Below are 12,018 nucleotides of genomic sequence, written 5' to 3' on the forward strand. Positions count from 1 at the left end.
TAGAAATAATTAAGGGTGTATCCCAGTTCCCCCACTCTGATCTGTGGTGATGCACGTCAAGCACTTAGGAAGAGGGATAGGCAAATGAATGGGGTGGGGACAGATGGCACTCTAAAGTGGCAGACTGCTCCCAACCAACAGGTCAAAATGATTGTTTAGTAGTGCCCAACCTTATTACACGAAAGGGCCACATAAACCAAAGCACAACCTTTCTATGGACAGGTTCTACATATTTTAATCGGATTTAAGGTTACCTGTATTAATTTATATTTTAAGTTTGGCTTGGGACCGGGGGGAGGTAAGATCTTGTTCCAGATCCTCCCAGCATCTAGCTGATGTAGAAGGGAAGGAAGGGAGCAGAGTGGCTCTAGAATGTGGAGGAAAGCCCCCAGGGTTCCAAATGGGCCTTTGATATGAAGGCCGGACCCAGCTATGTGCAGGTCATTAGTCCTTAGAGGGCTGAGGCTGTGGCTGGTACCATGGTGGGAAGGTACTCCTCTGGGACTGCTGGGCATGCTTGGGTCCAGATGAATATGATCCAACCTTGGAGGCTGCTGACATGTCCATTTCCTCAGACCACGGTGGAGCTGACCCCTTCAGCACTGGAGATGGGGGTACCGGCAAGATCATTTACCTCTAGTTGGAGCTCTATGGAGAGGTGCCACGACTGTAGATGCCACCAGTACCGAATGGTGCTCTAGAGCTGCAGCTGGGACCATGTGAGCATGCACTTGCAATGCCAGTACTCTGCAAGACTCCTGAACAGCAAGGGAACCTAGCACAGACAGGTTGAGCGAATCTTTGACTCACCTCAAAAGCCTCGGGTGTAGATAGCACCAGAAAGGGCTCCTGAGTCTCTGGTACTGAAAAGTGCACCAGTCCTTCAGGCATTGGCCTCAAGGGACCCTTCATGGGCTCAGAGTTAGCAATCCCTCCTGGTTTACCTACTGTCTGGGAGTGTCTCTTCTTTGCGCACACCTCTGAATCCTTGCCTCTGCTTGGTGTCTTCACCGTAGACTTTGATGGCCCTGGCACTTAGTCTTTGGGAGACTTACGTCTTCTCATCTTTGGTATCAGCAACAACAATTTGCCTTAGTCAGAAGAGGGGGAGCACTCTTAACTGACTCAGACATGCTTGGTACCGGTTCCAATGGTGAGTGAAGCACAGACTCCATAAGCAGGTACTTGAGTCTGGCAGTCCTATTATTTTTCGATAGGAGTATGAGCCCTTTACAAATGTGACATCTGTCCCTCACATGTGCCTCTCCTAGATACTAAAGGTGGCCAGGGTGGGGTCACTCACTGGCACAGACTTGTTATATGAGCGACAGGCTTTGAAGTCAGGAGAACAAGGCATTAGTCCAGTACTGAGCCCAATACCCAACTGGGAATCGGGAATTCCTCTCTAGAAAATTGCTATCCTAAACTTATTCTTACATCTAAATATGCACAAACATATTTACTACTAAAGCAGACTAAAAACTAACTCTACACATACTATATACACTAAAAGAGGGAAGACTAGCAGATACAAATATTGGAGCTCCAACAACCATCCCTTGCGGTAGGAAGGAACTGAAGGGGGTTGCGATCCATTATACCAGCATGTTATGCTGCAAGGCACCAGAGAGTGCTCACGCTGCCCTGACAGGTACGGCTGAAGGAAAAATCTCAGACAACCGTGCACAAGATGCACACACATGGACAATGGAATGGACATGTGCAATCACTCAAAGAAGAACTAGTGCGTGTTCCCCCTACCACAAACGATTATTTCTCTTCCTCTTAAAACAAGATCAGCTATGAATAAACCTGTAGTATTAAATGCATAAAAGTCTAATCAGTGCTAAGGACCAGGGCCCATAATTTGTGATGGCATTGTCTGATTTGAGTTACAGCTGCTATGATTACTCAAACATGCCACACTTTCACACCTTAATTATGAAAGTAAACTCCTAGAAGACAATGGCAATTCATATAATAGAAATTATGTAATCTATAGTGTTACATACAAAAACATATTAAATACTTCCGAACATCCTATCCACAGCTTCACATGTGTATCAAAAGCAAACAGACATCGTGCCAAAAAGTAGGTGAAGAAGAAATCACACTGCCACTCATGTTTACATGTAAGTTTAAAATAATTATGATAAAACACAATGAAAACTTTCTTCATAACTGAGGAGTGATGAAATTGAGGAATCAAGTCAATTCAATATCCGTTCATTGAATATTTCCTCTATACATACTTATAAATAAGCAAAGACTTCACAATTAATTGAAATACACAAAATGTTTAAACAAAAATAGAAGCAGAGACTTAAGCTTATAACACCTTTTAATGGGTGGTAGTGGGATCTATCAAGTGTTCTATGCTTCCTGCTGGAGATATCAGTATGCTGACACACCCGGCTCAGGCCGGGGTACCAGCAAGTCTTACTGATTCAGAGGCCTAGAAGGACCAGGAAGAGACACTGAATAATCAGGAGCCAGCAGGACTGTTAAGACGACTTGCCTGCTTCATCTCAGAGTCAGTACTGGGTGAGACTGGGACAGAGGAGGACCTCTCATCAGGGCTAGCCCAGAACCTCAAAGCCCAGGTCAGTGCCTCGCCTGCAATCACTGCAATGAAGCATTGGCCTTTGAGGTTTTGCTTGTTTACTTAAAGGAACAGATAAATAAAAAAAAACAAACTCAGAAATTGGCTAAGTGCATAGAGACTGATGTCAAGCATCCTTCTCCAAGCAGGCAGCCAAAACTTGTGGACAAAGGCAGAAAGCACCTGCAGTATTCATGGTTGGCCCCACAGGGGACCCAATGCAGCAGCCCCACCTGTGGCATACTCATAAGCAGAAAAACACTGTATTTCCGCATTAGTTAATTTTCAGAAATTAGTATTTTAGCTCCAATTAGCTAGCAGCTAATATATAATACTTCAACAAGTCTGATGTTTTGGCATAACTATAGTTGGAAAGAATAAAACTCAAAGTCATCATACTGTACGTGTGACCTGTATGACTTGGATTATTGCCCCTAAGCTTATTAAGAGTAAAATCTGTCACTTGGACCACCCTGCCACCAGTGAAGGAAACTAAGATTACTCAGCAATATAAACAGACAAAAAGGAGCAGTGTATTCTCAGAACAAGCAAAGGCACAGAGTGAACCACAGACCTACTTTGACTATCTAGAGTGTAATTGGCTCACAATGGCAGCTACCCTGTTACAGCATTATTATTATCTAACGCACATAACTGGAAATTCATGCTTTATTCTTTAAATTGGCTTGGACAACAGCATCTGCACCACTTTAATTATTTGCAACAACTGACATACCTTAAAAATAAATGCACAGATCTGAAATGGTAATGCACTGTAAGTAGCAATAGTAAGCCAATATTAATCCAGGTCTAACCTAAATATAACCAAGTGTACACAGTTGTGTTTTGGCTACACAAACGCAAGTTTGGGTTTAGCCATTTTTACTGCCTGTATAAGTGTCTCCAGCAAATATTAGAAATATGAAACAAGCATTCTGCCTGAGCAAATTATAAGCAAGTTTGCATATATAACAGCCAATCACATACCCCACTAAATGCTATGTGGCCAGGATTGAAACTTGTAAAACCAAAATCCAATCACTTAACTCAGGCTATTTGTTTCTTCAGGGAATGTACACTCAAAATTAAAAACATACTCCAAGTACATGATCACCTCATTTTTGTGGGTGTGTATATTCTATACAAAAGAACACATATATAGCCAAATGTCCTACCAAGTTCAGAATACAGTTTTCATCAGAAGATTACTGTTGCATTAACTTCAATGCAAAATGTATATGACTTTTATATAATTGTATAATATTTTACTTAAAATCTTTCTGCCACTTACATTTCTGAAATATACTAAAATTAGTTTAGTCCATTACCTTATCAAAACTAATACAAGACAAATAAAGTTTAAACAAACTTTTGTTTTTATGTATAGTGACCAAAAATCCTTATAGAAACAAAATGAACTATTAACTTTTTTTGGCAGCATGACAACTAAGTCTGTTTTTAAATACTGTATACATTTTCAAGCAATTCCTTAAGAGACTTTGTCATACTTCCTCCAGACAGAATGCAAAATAACATGTCCTCAAGATTTGTTGTGACTCGCTTCTCTACAGTTTCTGGTTTAAGGACAGATTTCATATTTGCGTATTTACAACCAGGATGCAAATCAGGACACCAGAAGCTAAATCTACAGTCTTATTTGTAATGAAAAGTTAAACAGGCCACAATAAATAATGTGGAACTATTTAAACTAAGTCAATAAAATTTGATCCTCAAACATAACTCATGACTTCGAACACCTGGTATCCAAGATATTATTAAATTAGCCTTTGCCATTCATCTGCATCACACATTTATCAGAAATAGGTTATATCTGTACATTGCACTTGGAAAGAATGGAATATAAATCCCGATACTAAAAGGTATTGCAGTAGTTTGGAATGGCTTTTTAGCCAAAAGGCAACCAAAGAATCAACTGTAGCATGATTGGTTTTAACTTACAAAATCTTTATCTAACGATGCACATGAATAGCTATATTTATCACAAAATACTCTTTCATGCTGTTTTATCATACATCAATTTTCCAAGACTGCATTCATTCTGAATATAACAGACAGGACTCAACATCAGGAAATCCTAAATCATTATTAAGTAAGTACCTGCAAGCCTGAACAACTGCAATACTGATGCAGAAGCTCAAACCAACATCAGACATGCAAAAGTTGGTCGTGTGAGAAAATGACCATTCTGTCTTCTTTTGATAAAAACAGTATACTTTGGAAAATGTGCTCACACCCATTATATACTTTGGGATGTATGTTTTCGGATGGCAAAGCTGTTTGTGATCTGTATAATTTTAAGTTAAATACACATGCATTTTATAAGTTATACATACATATGTGTGCCTTATACGCCTCTGTGTAATTTTCAAAATTGAATATCTAAGGTGTGCTCATACATGCCACAGATACACATATGTGAAACACATCATTGCATACACAAACAGATTACTGAACACTGAGTGAATATATACTCATTTTTGCAGACAAAAGATACAGGGACATTTAGATTCTGCAGATGCTACTAAGAAATCAAACTTTGAAAAACAGGTTCACAGTACATGAGAAATATAAAATAAAATTAGCGTGATGATGAAATTGTGCTAAAAAATACCATATAATGGCTCAACTCTGACAGAGAGGTACCATAAGTGCACAGTATAAGTTATTCTTTGGCTAAATACCATCACAAAAATGCTACAATATAAAGGTTGGAAGGATTAACACAAAAGGTTCCATTGCAGACAAATGTCTCCTTAATAGTTCAGTTCACAGCTATATGACTCCTCAGTCAGTCCTACAGTTCTGAAATGCTTTGCATCTTTCTAATAATCGCATGTAATGCACACTTTCAAATTGCTTTGTTGATACCACATATTTTAATTACTTGTTATGTTGAAACAAACTTTATACCACTACAAAAATTCAAAGTAGTTACTGATCACATCTTAAAAGGGGATGTTGAAGAGGAATTTTGGAAGTGTGTAATTGTCAAGGTTTATACCTTGCCTCCGTAATCCCTCTCTTCCATCCTCTCACTCACCCACAACCAACAAATACAAGATTTTCAAAGGAAGGGGTTTATTTGTTTGACTATAAACTGATATTTTAAAAATATTTTTAAAAACTGTTTAAAATATAATTTGGTATTTTTATAGTGGACAGTTTTAAAAATATATATACTGACCTAGTTCTCTTGAACATGTACTAGAGTCTAAAACTCTGCTTATTCATTTGCTGCACCCAATTCAGTTGCAGGGAGATTTTCAAGCAAGCAAGGTGCATTGAGAGAATTAAATAGGAAATTGTATTTTACATTTCTAAACATGAAGTTAGAATTTTACATTTTCTTCCTTAATTATGGTGCTCCAGTACACTAGAGGAACTCTCAGTTTCCTAAACCAATTGTAGCTCTATTTTTCCATTTATACGGATTGCCTTGAATAACAGATTTTTGGGTTTCATTAACAGATTAGGAAACACGTTCTCTAAAGTAGAAAAGGTTGAATTTTAAGGCAGACTCTCTTATCCTTACTGGTAGAGCAACTTTCAACGCCCCCTACTGGCACATTCTAGAGAGGAGGGAAAGGAAAGCCTGTATTGAGTTTTCAGTGGTGAAGACAGGGAGAAAATATTTTTCTGAACCCTCCCCACTCCAAATAATTGGGTACACAAATCTGGAAAAATATTAATTTTAATCTATGAACATTTTTATCATATCAGCAAATGACTGTCATATTTCTTTGTCGTAAAGAAAGTACAGAATCTCTCTCAAAATAATTTTTGACTACTTAATTTTACAGCTACTATTAAGTAGTCTAATCGTCTGTCATCGCTCAGATCAAAACAGATCACTCCTTAAAACATAATACATGGACAGCAAGATCCTAAAAGCGATCTCTGGAATATAACTCTACATGCTTACTATGCATGTGTACAGAAACTAGCAAAAACATCCTGAGCTTAACAAGTTACTACTTAAATGTCAGGACAGTGCTCTGTGAACCATTTTATATTAAAATTGGATAGTTCTAAACATCACACATACAAGAAGTATTGTTTGACACAGTGCCATTTTGATGATAAATTGCAATCTACAGCTCAAATAATTCTACCCAAGGATTAACATTTCAGAGGCTGAGCCAGAGATTATGTGTGTGGATCTTGAATTTCATCATCTCCCTTCGGCACAATGGCTTATTCTTCCTTTTTTCATCTATTCTCTCATGAAGGGTCAGGAAAGCTTAGCCTTGCTGTTTCATTCATTTCATCTCTACTTTAACCAGATACCTTGCAGTCTTTAGTTCTTACAAGTTATTCCATTACAAATACTACAGATACACTGCACTATGCTATTACTAATGAGGTATGTACCAAATCAAAGGGTGCCATCAAGTGGTTATAGTACACTAAACAGCATTATGCAAAGTTAGTGTTCTGGAAGAGGTTTCAGCAGAACAAACCAGAGTACGTCTTCACCGCAGAGTCAGCCCAGGCTAGCCTAGCATGGGTGGAGCATCCGCAATACAAAGACCTACTCGTGCCAGACTTGTGTGGCTGTATTCTCAATAGTGCTGTACTGGCCTGTTTGCTAGCCCAGATTTTGAGAGAATGCCCGTGGTTATTAGCAGTGCCTTGAACTGGGCCACACCATGAATTAATCTGCAATGCACTGTGGGAAAACTTGTCCATCCTTCCTGGGCAGATGTGCTCTTATGGATCTTCTTGATATCACACCACAGCTTTAACCAAAGGCAAGTGTTAGCTTCTGTCCAACTGGCAGCACAAGAGAAGGATTTCCTGGATAGCATCTCTGTTCAAATGCTGTTGAAGTGCAGCAGAAATGGAGCAGGCAAATGTGGGGTTAAAACACAGTGCAGGAGAAGGGAGGAGTTAGACAAGAAAGTATAGACCAGGTGGAATTATAAAATAGGTTTGGAGAATTAAACACACCTGGGTTTGGTTAGCCTGCAAAACAGGTGGCTTGCCAGCCTGGGCTGAAGCAAAAAGCAAGCGCAACCCTATACCATCAACTGTATCTGCTAGCCCATCTAGCTAGCACCCTCAAGCCTGAGTTAGAGGTTTTACTGTATGGATGGAAAGGGAACTAGTGACGACACCCAGGCTTAGCCCTGGGCTAATTCTTTAGTGAAGACATATCCCTGATGGGATGGATTAAATTTTGCCATAACTGAAGGATTCAAGGAGGACCCAGATGACTAAAAGATGGTAATCCCACACACTGGCTTCCCCCTTTCAAATTCCCTTTTATGAAAGCTTCCACACATCTTTAAATTAGACTCAGACCAGAAGCTAAGGACATTGGTGATGCCTCATCTGGAGTACTGTGTCCAGTTTTGGGCCCCACACTACAAGAAGGATATGGAAAAATTGGAAAGAGTCCAGTGAAAGGAAACAAAAAAGGTTAGGGGGCTGGAGCACATGATTTATGAGGAGAGGCTGAGGGAACTGGGATTATTTAGTGTGCAGAAGAGAAGAATGAGGAGGATTTGATAGCTGCTTTCAACTACTTGAAAAGGGGTTCCAAAGAGGATGGATCTAGACTGTTCTCAGTGGTACCAGATGACAGAATGAGGAGTAATAGTCTCAAGTTGCAGTGGGGGAGTTTTAGGTTGGATATTAGGAGAAACTTTTTTACTAGGAGGGTGGTGAAGCACTGGAATACGTTTACCTAGGGAGGTGGTGAAATCTCCTTCCTTAGAGATTTTTAAAGTCAGGCTTGACAAAGCCCTGGCTGGGATGATTTAGTTGGGGATTGGTCCTGTTTGAGCAGGGGGTTGGACCAGATGACCTCCTGAGGTCTCTTTCAATCCTGATATTCTATGATTCTAACATCACACTCTGAGACACATTCTGGTCTCTTACCATGTGGTCCAGTAGGCTATAGGGGTGTTGTGGGAGTTGTGTGCTCAGCCACTGATTCTAAATGCAACTCATCACTACGCACCAGTGAGCAAACAGGTCTCAATCAAGGAAGGTTTCTGCACAGGGCTTGGGTTCTTCCACTGTGGACAGGGGAAAAAGAAAACATATGATATACTACTTAAACTCAATTTCTTAAATTTCCAATTATTTCCTAATCTTGAAGCATACTGTTCCTTACAACCATTTCAAGGCTCTTGACTAAAACACTGAAGAAAATCTTTCGCATTATCACAACAACTGAAGATAGAAAAGTCCTGTTAGACCAGTGACCACCAACTGGTCGATTGCGATCGACTGGTCGATCCTGGGGACTCTCCCAGTCGATCATGATCTCCGGAGATGGGCTTGTTCCCTGCCTGCCCTGGCCCCACGCTGCTCCCAGAAGCGGCCAGCCCAGCCCTGTGGCCCCAGGCAATGGGGGGGCAGGGGTCTCAGGATTGCTCCTGCCTGCAAACACCACCCCTGCAGCTCCCACTGGCCAGGAACGGGGAACTGTGGCCAATGGAAGCTGATGGGGGAGTGCCTGCAGAGAGGGACAGGGAGCAGAGCCACGTGCTCCTACCCCCCCATGGGCCACAGGGGTGCATTGGTCCCTTCCAGGAGTGGCATGGGGCCGGGGTAGGCAGGAAGCCTGCCTTAGTCTCATTGTGCTGCCAACCAGGAGCCGTCTACGGTAAATGCAGTCTGGCAGGAGGCCAGTTCCCTAACCCCCAACCCCTTCCCTGAGCCAACTCCCCATACTCCCTCCTGCACCCTCCAGTACCCCAAGCCCTAGCCCTAAGCCCCCTCCCAGAGCCAGCACCCCATACCCCTTCCTGCACCCCATCCTAGCCCTTACTCCCCTCCCAGAGCCAGCACCCTGCACCCCAACACTCTGCCCCAGCCCAGAGTCCCCTCCTGCACCCTAACTCCTTCCTAGAGCTTGCACCCCAACCTCGTACCCAGGCTCAGCCTGGAGCCCCGTCACACATTGTGAATCCCTCGGCTCCAGCCCAGAGCCTGCACCCCCTCCCGAACCGCAACCCCCTGCCTGGTGAAAGTGAGTGAGGGTGAGGGAGAGTGAGTGATGGGGGGAGGGGGAGATGGAGTGAGTGGGGCAGGGCTTCAGGGAAGGGGTGGGGGAGATCCTGGCTTGCCTTTAAATTCAAAAAGTGATCTTGGGCATAAAAAGGTTGGAGACCATTATGTTAGATCATGCCACAAGTGCTGGATTGCTCCCTTAAGTATATTCTCCAGAACTTTGTTTTGTGTCATTTTAATGACCCAAGTAATGGGGCTTCGACCACTTCCCTAGTGAGACTATTCACCAGCCTACTACACCTCACAATTAGCCATTTCCCTGGATACTCATTAATGATTCCTATCCTAACCACAGATTTCAGTCTTGTTGGCTCAGTTTAGTGAATCGCTGCAGCTGATGGCATAACTTGGTCAAGGAAGAAGCAGTGCACATTAGTCAGGTTATTAATCCGAACAAAACTAAGTTCAGGCCCATTATCACCAAGCAGCCTCTAGCTCCAGCTTACAAACAGTTCAGTATTAACCTGTCCAAATGGGACACCGAGCAGCTGGCAGCAGTCAAATATTTGGGCAGCAGCACAGACTACTGGGGGATGCTTGAAAAATTTGGATACTTGTATAGCAGCAGCTGCTGCCATATTTTGGGCCCTTCAGCAACCTGTGTGGGGACGTTGTGACATCAAGCTTGCTGCAAAGCTACAGAGCTATCGAACCATGGTTACACAAACTCTATTATACGGAAGTGAAATGTGGGCAATGAGGAAAGCTAAACAACAATGGATTGATATTTTGGATTCTCATTGTCTTCATAACCTGCTTCGTACCACGTAACAGGACAAGCTCAGAAATGAGAATATTTAAAGGTAAACTGAGCAACTGCCTCCATCGGCGCTGGTTTAATTTTGGCGGCTTTCTTGGTATGAACATATTAAAATGGAAGACCAGTGAATTCCAAAGCATGTGTTCCAAGGAATGCTGCTACTTAGCCAGCCCTTACATCAAACACTTAAGTGGCATTACAAGACTGCCAGTGATTGACAAACTAAACATACAACTTAAGCACCTTGCCAGAGATCGATCCAGCTAGTGCTCTGATTCATTATGCCAACATCACTCCAACAGAACACTACTTGTGGGTGGAGCTCTTCCTGCCATCACCCACACATGTCTTTGCTGTGGTACTGTTAGAGAGGGCCCAAACACACATGCAGAAAGATGATGGTGTGTGTGTGTGTTGGGGGGGGGGTCAGAGGCTGGATTCTTTTTCTTGGATTGACTCCATTCTCTGCCTGACAACTGGCAACACAGTGGGTAGTCCCCAGGGAGCAGTGGTGTTGGACTCACCACTACCACAGCAGGCAGCTCTTGTCAGGATGTGCATGTAGGGTTCAATGTCTTCTTAACCCAGGTCAAGGCACTAGGGGTGTTTATGAGTTCAGAGGGGGATTGACACTTGTCATGGAGGGAAATGCCTATCCTTTCCATCCTCCTCCATCCCCAGATCTCAAACACCTCTTGCGCTCACTCAACCTGTTTCCTCTTGGTAGGACAGCTCTCTTCCTAATTCAGTAATATACATGCTACCATGATACATTATAGATCATTCCAAATCAGAGACCATCTCACTAATATGCATAATGGTAGTATATGTACAATTTAATTAGGAGGCTGAAATACAATGGGCCTCTGACGTATTACCAGGCATCAATTCAGCTATTTCCCAAACTTACTGCACAGTAAGGAAGAGTTACTGAAATGTAAAAAAATAAAGAAAGAAGGAAAGCTTTATAATCAGGAGAAGGCAGAGAGCAGCTTCAGAGAAAAGGGAGATAGCAGAGCAGGATGAAGAGGTGGGGACAGAAGGCCTGATATCAGCCGGGATGGTTGTATTAAAACCAGGACAGTTGCAGTACAATCAGCCAGGATACTAGAATTGTCTCACAGCTACAGTCACCCTAACTGTAGAGAGTCTACACTAATTATTTAGTCCCATTCTGCTTATTTAGTTCTTGTAATCTTTCTTATCACAATCAATCCCTACAGTTATAATATATAATCAAAATTATATAGCACAAATTATAACTAATTATGGGAGCAGGGTATAATTGCAGGATTCAAGAAAGAAGCACACCAACTTTACAGTATCCTCTGCACCAACAGATTTTTAAGGTTAGGGTTTTTCCAAGTATTCCATTACTTGTTCTTCTTTAGATAAAATCCGCATTACTCAAAGCATTGTACCCTTCTTTCTTGATAAAAGTAGATTAGCTTTATCAGCACTACTGATTTGGCTTCTCTCATTTACTAAAGGGCTAATTTTTCTTGAGTATTTCCTTTGCCCTTATTCTACTTTGGCTTGCATTCGGTCATTCTCCTCCTTTGCTGCATTTATCTGTTCGCTGCAAGACTATCTGACCATATATTCTCGTTTG

At 41.9% G+C, this 12,018-nt stretch overlaps 1 protein-coding gene across 18 annotated transcripts in view; it reads right to left on the reverse strand.

Moving 5' to 3' along the window:
* EHBP1 (EH domain binding protein 1) overlaps positions 1–12,018 on the reverse strand; it is a 320,670-nt gene that overhangs the window by 203,307 nt on the left and 105,345 nt on the right. The gene's annotated exons all lie outside the window — the stretch shown is intronic.

This window comes from Dermochelys coriacea, chromosome 3 (genome assembly GCF_009764565.3).
Source record: "Dermochelys coriacea isolate rDerCor1 chromosome 3, rDerCor1.pri.v4, whole genome shotgun sequence".
Taxonomy (NCBI): Eukaryota; Metazoa; Chordata; order Testudines; family Dermochelyidae; genus Dermochelys; species Dermochelys coriacea.